The sequence below is a fragment of the Sander lucioperca genome, chromosome 14, assembly GCF_008315115.2.
Source record: "Sander lucioperca isolate FBNREF2018 chromosome 14, SLUC_FBN_1.2, whole genome shotgun sequence".
Taxonomy (NCBI): Eukaryota; Metazoa; Chordata; class Actinopteri; order Perciformes; family Percidae; genus Sander; species Sander lucioperca.
The window spans coordinates 8,925,092-8,936,302 of NC_050186.1; the positions used below are offsets into that span (position 1 = coordinate 8,925,092).

General features: G+C 39.1%; 1 pseudogene; it reads left to right on the plus strand.

Annotated features, from left to right (window-relative positions):
- The first annotated feature begins 1,439 nt into the window (after window positions 1–1,439).
- Window positions 1,440–9,434, plus strand: LOC116065618 (annotated as a pseudogene).
- Window positions 9,435–11,211: the final 1,777 nt, after the last annotated feature.

An 11,211-nucleotide genomic window follows, 5' to 3' on the forward strand; every position in this document is an offset into this window, starting at 1 on the left:
CATTCCCCTGCTCTGGTGTTTCCCCCTCTCATTCCCCCTGCTCTGGTGTTTCCCCCTCTCATTCCCCCTGCTCTGGAGTTTCCACCTCTCATTCCCCCTGCTCTGGTGTTTCCCCCTCTCATTCCCCCTGCTCTGGTGTTTCCCCTCTCATTCCCCCTGCTCTGGTGTTTCCCCTCTCATTCCCCCTGCTCTGGTGGTTCCCCCTCTCATTCCCCCTGCTCTGGTGTTTCCCCCTCTCATTACATCATGTCACATTATTTAAATACAGTTCATCTGCTGAGGGTGCAATGAACAACAACATTCAAGTTCCACATTAGCTTCTGCTCATTTCTAGAACCCAACATGCATCTGAGAATTTTAAACAGACGATGGATTGCCGTCCCATTCTTATGTTGCAGACATATTATAAATGAACATCCACTACACAAAGTGATGTTTTCCATTCAAGTCTACTTTTGCTCTCACTGTTTCTCTGTCTCTTATTTACTGTACATTTAACAATGACCCCTTCTATTATCCTGTAAGGCATTTGAATAGAAGCTATAACACAGAAAAACATGCTGTATCCCAATGTCTCTTTGATTAGTCCAATATTTAGAGCTTGACACTCTGTGTGTCATTTTCTTTGGTTCTATCTCCATGAGTAGTTTCTGCAGCGTATCAAGAGTGTATTGGGGCTCACTTGGACAGCTCAAGTTTAGAGCAAAGATGAGACCAAACAACATAGCACATGCATGTGTAACTGATGGCAGCTCGTTAAGGACTTCAGTTTGATTTAGCGCTGTGATGCTGATGGCACAGGTTGCTAATGATGGCTTTTTAATTTGCCAGAAGAAGTTGTTGACAAACTGTAAATCAACCCAACTCTAAGGTACAGTTGTTTATAGCAGCTGCAAATTGTGAACCTGAAATTTTCTGTCTGTAGAAATATGTTTTAAGAAGTTAATTTTAAAGCTGAGGTAGCAGCCTAAATTCCTCCTTATCTGACCAATGAACAGCCAGGTGAAAGGAGGATAAGAAATAGGAGATGTGATGGGTGGTTGATTATAGACAGAATCACTGTGATGTGACTCTAAAACGTCCTCGTCACATTTCTCACCGCCATTACATTGATCAGTATGTACAGGCTCTCTAATCACCAAGTTTTGTTTTATACACTTATAATTATTAATAATTTCATTGTATTTGCTGCTGCAACAGCTGAACTTTGTCTCAGGTGATCAGTAAAAGTCTCCTAAAGAGAACTCCTCCCTCACTTCTCCTCTGGTTAAACTGAGGATTTGAAGTCAAACTGTTTCTGTGAAATCATGTGACATTAAAATCTTCAAAAAAAGGCTTCACCGTAGTCTATGAAGTTAGTCCGTCTCTGAGACAGTTTCTGTGAAATCATGTGACCACAGAGCGTCCTCCTCCCTTTCTGCAGATATATAAACTGTTCTCTGCCTCCTCTACGTCACACACCAACAACACAGGTAAGAACACTTTAGAATTGGAAATACTTTAAAATGATACTATCAGGAGACACATCAGATATACAGTATATGCATGAGGGAAATATATTTGCCGTAACTAATAACTCAGCATACTACATTACATTCATATGATTCATTATTTTCTTTCTTCCAGACAGTTTCCATAGTCACCACGTCACCAAGCTTCAGGAACTTCAGATCCATTTCTCTGGACCTCTTTCTGGGTTGACCAGGACTTTAAAAACACAGGTATGGATCACAGGTTGGATGGTTTTCTATGAAGGTAAATATGGTGCAAAAAGGGAGAGCTTGTAGAATACGATGTGAGAACTTGCAGAACAAAAAATCTGAACTTGTATGTTAAAATTTGCACTTGTAAAAATAAAATTTGCACTTAAAATATTCACACACATGTGATCTGAATTTGAAGTCATACAAAGAAAAAAAACATGAGAGCTTGTAAAAAAAATCTGAACTTGTAAGTTGAAATTTGCACTTGTAGAAATGTTCACACACCTGTATTCTGAATGTGAAGTTACAGAAAAAATATTCACAAATGTGTAGATTGATATTTACATGAACACAATGACAGCTGCAAACTTATAATGCAACATTTACTCGTATACTTTTTATTTTACTCTGGTTCATTTTCCATCACAACCACAACTCAGTGATTACAACCTCTGGAATCTGTCACTGCAACTTCACATATGAGCTCTCTCGCATCACAAAGTGGCCAATCTGCACCTCGACTTTCACAACACTCTTGATGATACATTTGGTGCAAAACTAATTTGTACCTGTGGACTTAGGCTGTGGAGCTCTGAGCTAACAGAACGGGAAAAGCCTTCTTATATACAGTCTATGGGAAAATCAGGGTTTCTATCGCCAGATGAGGGACAACTCTGTCTGGCTTATTTATGTAGCATGGAAACTTGGTGGAATAGCATGCTAGCGTTAGCTAACTAGCAGCCAGCCCGCTTCTAAATAAATACCGTTTAATTATCTAAACACTTTTTAACAGTCAAACTAAAACACTGGCGGTGAGCTCCAGGGCCTGCAGCCGCAGACGGACCGTCATCAGTGGGCAGTGTTGGGAGTAACGCGTTACAAAAGTAACGCAATTACAGTAACGTATTCCTTTTTGCTGTAATGCAGTAATATAACGCATTACTAATTAAATTTCGGTAATATTATACTCGTTACAGTCTCAGTAACGCGAGTTACAACGCATTTTAACGCAACATTTAGTGGTGCATTGTTTTTTTAAGAATTCACCAACACCGCGACACATTTCTTCACAGGAATTAAAAAAAGCCGTATTATTTTCCTGTCGCTGTATTCGATGGTTGAGATGACTGCAGAGACAGATACATTTGCGAGATGGATATTATTTTCAGGAGTTATTACGCTGCGTTGAAGTGAGCTGTCCTGTTTCTGTTCCCGTGGTCAGAACCAGAGACGGTACGGACAGCATGTATGTCCCAACAGGTGACGGTACGGACAGCATGTATGTCCCAACAGGTGACGGTACGGACAGCATGTATGTCCCAACAGGTGACGGTACGTCAGCGGCTGACAGATATAAACATGTCAGGAATTAATGTTGAGGCTTGCTACATGTAAATATCATTGCATTTTATCAGCCGTGGAGAGTAACGCTGCCTGTAGTGGAATGGCTTCGAATGACAACCAAAAGCGCTTGTCTTTTACTGTGACCATTTACTGTTCAATATGTTGCAGTTTTACACACAAGAAAGTGAACAACTTGAGCCTGATGGACATGTTGCTTTTCAGTAAGCTAGCAAGAGTAGCTACACAACAGACAACTTCCTGTAGCCTACTTCAAAATAAAAGCACTTCCTGTGACGGTTCACAGTAAAACTAAATTACTGTTAAATAAGGTTGTGTAGGCTACCTTTTCACAAATCAGCTGTAAATCAAGTACTGTAAATAATGTTAATAGTGAGTTTTAATCACACTATAATTGAACATTTCCTTTAGAGTGTTTTAAACTAAACAACATTTAATTGAGTATTTTCATGTTCTCCTACTTGCCTGTTATACGTTTTACTTATCTATTTTGTATAGCTTTAGTTACTTTGCATATTTATATTAATTATACAAAATATGAATAATCTATGATGTATTAAAGTGGATAAAGACGAGACTTTATTGATCCGGTGGTGAAATTCACAAGCTAGCTGCCAAATCAAACTTCCCCTGTTATTTTGGGGAAAGTAACTCAAAAGTAATGCAAAAGTAGTGTAACGCATTACAATTCAGAGACAGTAATATTGTAATATAACTAATTACTCTCAAATGACAGTAACTAGTAATCTATAATGTATTACACTTTGGAAGTAACTTGCCCAACACTGTCAGTGGGTAACAGGTGCCAAGTTTCGCATCCCTGCCCAGAATTGCATCCACTAGAGAAAATAATGATTTTATAAGGCAAAGTACTGTTTAAAAACTAGGCAATAGTAAATCTCTTTGTCATGTTCATCAATAATGATTAGGATTTTAGAAGGTTTAGAGACATCAATGTTTTATCAGACTCTGTAGTAGCATTTCCTTGCTACCTAGATGCAGTTTTCAGCAGCAATGAATTCTGCAGAAATTATTGTTTCTGCCCAAGCGGGTGCAGTTCTTAGCAGGGATGCACAACATCAGCAAAGCAAGCTCTGGTCATGGCCGGGGGATGGGCCGCTGCTACCGGATGTGGGGCTCTCCGTGTCCCGCTGGAGCTCCGACTGCAGGTCGAGGTCGGCAGCGAAGCTTTCTGGCAAAAGCAGTGTTGCTACGCTGGTCGATCCCCACTGATGACGGTCCGTCTGCGGCTGCAGGCCGTGGAGCTCACCGCCAGTGTTTTAGTTTGACTGTTAAAAAGTGTTTAGATAATTAAAAGGTATTTATTTAGAAGCGGGCTGGCTGCTAGTTAGCTAACGCTAGCATGCTATTCCACCAAGTTTCCATGCTACATAAATAAGCCAGACAGAGTTGTCCCTCATCTGGTGATAGAAACCCTGATTTTCCCGTTCTGTTAGCTCAGAGCTCCACAGCCTAAGTCCACAGGTACAAATTAGTTTTGCACCAAATGTATCATCAAGAGTGTTGTGAAAGTCGAGGTGCAGATTGGCCACTTTGTGATGCGAGAGAGCACATATGTGAAGTTGCAGTGACAGATTCCAGAGGTTGTAATCACTGAGTTGTGGTGATGGAAAATGAACCAGAGTAAAATAAAAAGTATACGAGTAAATGTTGCATTATAAGTTTGCAGCTGTCATTGTGTTCATGTAAATATCAATCTACACATTTGTGAATATTTTTTCTGTAACTTCACATTCAGAATACAGGTGTGTGAACATTTTCTACAAGTGCAAATTTCAACTTACAAGTTCAGATTTTTTTTACAAGCTCTCATGTTTTTTTTCTTTGTCTGACTTCAAATTCAGATCACATGTGTGTGAATATTTTTTACAAGTGCAAATTAAATTTTTACAAGTGCAAATTTTAACATACAAGTTCAGAGTTTTTGTTCTGCAAGTTCTCACATCGTATTCTACAAGCTCTCCCTTTTTGCACCATATTTACCTTCATAGTTTTCTGTCTTCCTGTTTGTTACATCAACTGACCTTTCAAAGGTTTCCCTTAAAAAAGAAAAGAAGAAATAGTAAAGTGTTTAGACTGTTTGAAAAATGGCATTAATGTGAAATGTTTAACATCTCTAACTGTGCTGGACCCTCCAGTCGGTCCAGGGTTGTCCTGTTGATGGTCGAGCATTTAAAAAGATTTAAGTTTCTAAAGATGGAGTCTAGAGAGAAGTTTCTACATTCAGACTCCTCTGATGTTACCTCTGGTTAGTGTTTGAACTTGATAAAACTTGATAGATGACTCCATTTCAGATTAAAATCATTTATAATTTTGAATCAGGATTATCTGTTTAAAGGATGGTGAACAGCCGGTTTAAGTCTATATTTTTTCTGTGAAAACATCAATATGGAGATGAACTGTATGTTATGGTTTCTCTCTGAAGAAGAAGTTATTAACTCTGATTAAAGTGATGTCATAAAGCAGGAATGTAGCTGATGTATCTTAGAGCCCCCCCCCCCCACATATCAAACTCACTGTGGTTGATCTCTGACTTCTTCTTCCAGAAAACTCACAAGGTGCTCCATCCTCGACTCCTGGGAAGCTGTTACCATGGCAACGTGAGTAATACTTGCTAAAACAGCACAGTTTTAGTGTTAAACACTGCTGGATCACATTTTACTACATGATGACACAATTCACTACATAAGAGAGGTTTGTCGTAATACTATAAATCTCAACTAACTATTACAAAAAACAGCCATAAGAATAATTCATAATAGAGCTCAACAGTGTGGCCTCAGCGTCAGGAAGTATGGCGTGATATCAGGTCTCGTGATGTAAGGAATTGCTTCACGGCACTGCACACATACGGCCGTTCAGAAAGCAGCTAGCCATAAGAACAAGGTAGTGATGGAGTTTATCACTATCGTCAGGCTGAGACAGCGAAAAAGAAGAAGAAAGCCAGGAAAGAATTGTTGGAGGAACAGAGGAAGAGGAAACGGCCGACTGACCGAGAGATGAGTCAGACACGAGGAGGAAACATCGGAGCTGTAGGGGGGGGGGCTCTATAGAGAAACCTGTAGGGGGGGGGGGCTCTATAGAGAAATCTGTAGGGGGGGGGGCTCTATAGAGAAACCTGTAGGGGGGCTCTATAGAGAAACCTGCAAAAAGAGAGAAAACAGCCAAGAAATGGCCAAAACTGCATAGTGCTCCTTTAACTATCAATATTGCAAAAAAGAGCCATAAGAATAATTCATAATAGAGCTCAACAGTGTGGTTCTGGAAGTATCAATCCCTTTGATTGATTGATGGATTGATGGATTGATTGATTGATTGATGGATTGATTGATTGATTGATTGATTAGATTATCAGATATAAGGTCTGAGGTAGACTGACCCCGAGCTCTGAGGTTGTTTCTGCTCCGGTAAAAGACACAAATCTATATGAAATCAATATTTTATTCATTATCTTATGGAGAAGTACTACACTACCCACAATCCTAAGCATAACAGCAACGATCTCTGATTGGTCCAACTCGCGGTTACCATGGAAATGTTTACAGAACCCATGAACACTGAAGTCTGTGATAATTTCAGTACACAATCTTGTTCCAAATCAAAACGTGCCAAATCAAATATTTTCTGGTCCTGACTCCTCTCGTAGCTGGTTGTCATGGTTCCAGGGTTAAAACTCTATCAGTAAATAACTATATCAGCATTTAATGAAACATCAGAGCCGTTCAAAAGGTTGCGCGGTCACTGTTGAGCTCTACACCGTTTTTATGGAAAAAAGCAGACACTTCCAGAATGCAGTATCAATAACTTTTGAAAATTAGAGATTTATGTGATTTGACTCATGGCTGACAAGCACAATTTTCTGAAAATTGCTCAGAATAATTTTCTGATCTAGGCGTCTAGATTCTGGGTTTAGTTTCACGATGCTTTGATATTTCTAGAGCTGAACTTCAAATGTACATTATGGTCACTTGCATTAATACATTATTACATTATTACATCATTATATTACTAGTACTGCTTTTTTAAAGTCTCTAAAGTACAGATTCAGTGTGCGAGTACATGTGTGTTTTGATAAAATCAACTAAATTTAGACTTTTTTTTTCTTTTAGCACTGATATTTTTCTCATTAGTTATTAATTGTTGATGAGATAATATCTGATGATGTGTACCTGCTTAGGTTTTAGATAGTTTCATGTTTTGAGCTTTCACCAGGTAGTTTTGCCCCAGTAGGTAGAGTCATTTTTGAGCTCATGTCTTTACTTTTCTACAGGAACAATTCTTCCAAATATGACAACATCATCTGCAAAGTTCTGATACATAAATGTAGTTACCTTTTCAATGCAAACGTGTAATTCCTGTTTGTGGCGTAATGCCTGTTTTTGTTTGTTGGCTGTGGTATAAAGCCACTCATGGTGGTGGTGATGGGGGGGGGGGGGAGTAGAGTGATTTAATGTATTTAATTCTATGTTCAGCCATGTTTGAACTTTACTTGTCTTGTCTTTACTTTTCTACAGAAATACCTCATCCAAATATGGGAACATAATTTCCACAAGTGAAGAGATCCAGTCAGGATCTCCCAAGCTCTACCAGCTGAAACCAAAGAAAGAAGACATTCAACTTCTGAAACCAAAGAAAGAGAAGATTGGATCTCTGACAAGAATGACTCTTGGTGAAAAAGATCCAAACAAGATAAACAAAACCATCTTACTTGTTGGTGAACCAGGAACAGGAAAATCTACTCTGATCAACGCTCTGGTCAACTACGCCATGGGAGTGGAGTGGGAGGATGATGTCTGGTTTCAGATCGTAGAGGAGGAGAAGAGAAGTCAATCAGAAAGTCAGACATCAGATGTGATCGTGTACCAGATCTTTGGTTTTGAAGATATAACTCTGCCCTACTCTCTGACCATCATCGATACTCCTGGATACGGAGACACCAGAGGGACCGAACATGATGACATCATCAGTCAAAGATTATTTGACTTGTTCCGCTCAGAGGATGGAGTTCATGAGATTAATGCAGTGGGTCTGGTGATGACAGCGAGTGAGAATCGACTGAATGACCGACTGAAGTACATCTTTGATTCAGTGATCTCTCTGTTTGGAAAAAAACATGGAGAAGAACATTGTCGCTCTCATAACACACTCAGATGGTGTGACAGCTGAAAATGTTCTGAAAGCTCCCGGGGACGCAAACATTAAATGTGCCAAAAACAAAGATGGTGAGCCTGTTCATTTTATGTTTAACAACCACGAGAGTAGAGAGAAAACAAAGAAAAATAAGGATGCTCTAAAAGGTGCATGGGAAGTGACAATGACCCATATGGGTGAATTTGCTGATTTCCTGATCAAACAATCACCTCAGAAACTGAAGACAACTGTGGAAGTTATGAAATCCCAAATCCGACTGACAGCCTGCATCAACAACCTGCAGGACAGAATCAAGGAGATTGAGCTAAAACAGGAAGAAATCCAACAGACTCAGGAAGGTCTGAAGAAACATGAAGAAGAGATGAATAAGAATGAGGAGTTCACTGTAGAAGTTGATGAGGTCTACAAAGTTAAACAAAGAGTTGTTAGAGAGAGGAGGTGGTGGGCACTTGGGTTAAACTACGGAGGAGCTGTCTGCTTTACTGTCTGTGAGGAGAACTGTCACTATCCTGGATGCACACTGGCCTGGTATCCAGGACACTGTGAGGTCATGAAAGATGGCCGCTGCACTGTATGTACCAAGAAGTGTCCTGTATCAGTTCATGTGAAGGAAGAAAAATGCACTGACTGTGAGGGTAAGTGTTCAGATGAATCAAGGCATCCCAAAACCCCCTGGATCTATGAGACCAAGACAAGGAGAGTTCAGAAGACCCTGAAAGATGTGAAGGACAAGTATGAACAGAACAAGGCAGGAAGTGAGAGCAAGTCAAGCCTTTTGGAAACTCTTAAAAAAGACATGGAAGATCTTCCGAAAGAAAAAGATCAGTTGTTGGAAAAGTCCTTTCAGTATGTTGTCCAACTGGAGGAGATCGCCCTGAATGTAAATTCATTGTCCACTTATGTCCACTTGGACTTCCTGATTGAGAAGATGAAGGAGAAAGGAGACATGGAGAAGGAGAAGAAACTGGAAGAGATGAAAAGTCAAATGGATAAAGATAAAGACATCAAGGCAACAATGCGCTACAAGTTTGGTCAACTAAGAGACACAGTTGGTATTTAAAGAAGCAGTGATGAAGTAGATGAACAGAATCACTGAGAGCAGACAGCTGTGTAGAAAACAAGGTCTACACTGATGATCAAATGTTTCATTATAGTTCTATAATTAATACATTAAATGTGATGAAATTAATTAAATGTAAATTTGTAATTCATGGAAACAGCTCTCTCTCTGGTGTAATAACTGTTTGTTCTTGTAGTTTCATGTTTAATCACCAGAAGTTACTTCACTGACCAGATTAGAGAACAGATTAGAGAACAGATTAGAGACCAGCTCTGGTTTTAAAAGCAGTGATGACCCCTGCTGTTAAATATTGATTACAGCAGCTTCCTCCCTCTATATCACTAACTGAAGTCAGATCACAAATACATTTATCATTCTTATGTTTTCTTTGTGTAAGTTTAATGTTTTAATGCTTTTCTAACGTGCTGTTCAGTCGATAAAGGCTGTGATTTATTCTGATGTTAGTGTGATGATGACAGAAGTAAACTGGTGGTGGGACAGTAACACATCACTGACATTAATAAATATCCATATCAAGCTGTTAAACATGATGTTTCCTCATCTTGTTAATCAGTTTGTTCAGAGGATGTTACAGAACTGAACTCAGACACAAATATTCTGCTCAACTTTCACACTTCAGCCATGAAATCTAATGGACTTTCATTTGATGTATATTATAATCAATATATGTGATTATATATTATATACCCTGGTGTCTTCATGCCTAATGACTAGTTATATTTCAGAAGACCCTGGCCATGTGGAAACATGTTGATCATTTCATGTTATACTTTTATTTTTTATTTTGAGTGATTCAATGTATTTACAATATATGTTGGGACCAGAGGGTAGTGTGAGTGGTGACTGGTAGCTGGAGAGGTACCAGTCATCCTCCTGGAAACTACCTAACTGATCGCTGGGCTGTGCATGATAATCCATATTAATGCATGTCTATATCTTTCTCTTTGTGTGGAAATGAACCTAAATAACTCATTATATTCTGTTCCTCATGAAATCACAACATGACTGATGCAGTTGTCTGTCAAATATTAATAAAATATCTGCTTGAAATGAGTTTGCTCAGAATGTCTTCACTGGATCATCAGCAGCTGTTTGAGTTTGTTGAACCTTCTGCTCAACTTTCTTCAATAAACATGTATTTCTCTTTTTTATGTTAATGACATCATCAGCAGCTTTTTGAGTTTCTTTCTTTCTTCAAGAAACGTCTAATTAGGGCCCGAGCGCCGACAGCGGCGAAGGCCCTATTGAAACTGAAGGAATTATTATTATTATTATTATTATTATTATTATTATTATTATTACACCAAATGAATAGGCGATATGCACAGGCGAGCATGACGTATTTCCGGTTAAATCTCAGGATGGATGTAAACTTCTGGTTACCGTAGAATGCTGTGCTACCGTATGCTACCATTGAATGCTTGTCATCAAAACATCCAAAACTGTTAATTTTCGTCATTGTTGTGTTGTTTATGTTAATGTTTATGTTAATGTTTTTACTCGTAATACTTTGTCTTGACTAATAACACGATGAATAAACGTACGAAAGTGTCCTTTCAAAGATGGGATGACAGCTCTTCCAGCCACCACTGCTGCGTGCCGCCATGTAGTGTCTGAAAGATGCAATTCTGTTAGTTTTTTTACTTTTCCCAAAGACAATGAATTACATAAACGGTGGGTGATTAACATCCGATGAGACAACTTTCTTATAACGAACACAGAAGTCTGCAGCCGGCACTTTTTTTTAAAAACATGTGGTGTTAACATTGTCGCATGTAGCTACATGCTAACGTCAGTATGTCATCTTAGCTGCAAAGGGTTGTTAAATTCTCCCCAATTCTGGGTCGCATTCCTGCTGAAACATGTCTGATTGGGTAATGTTTGGTTCAGAAC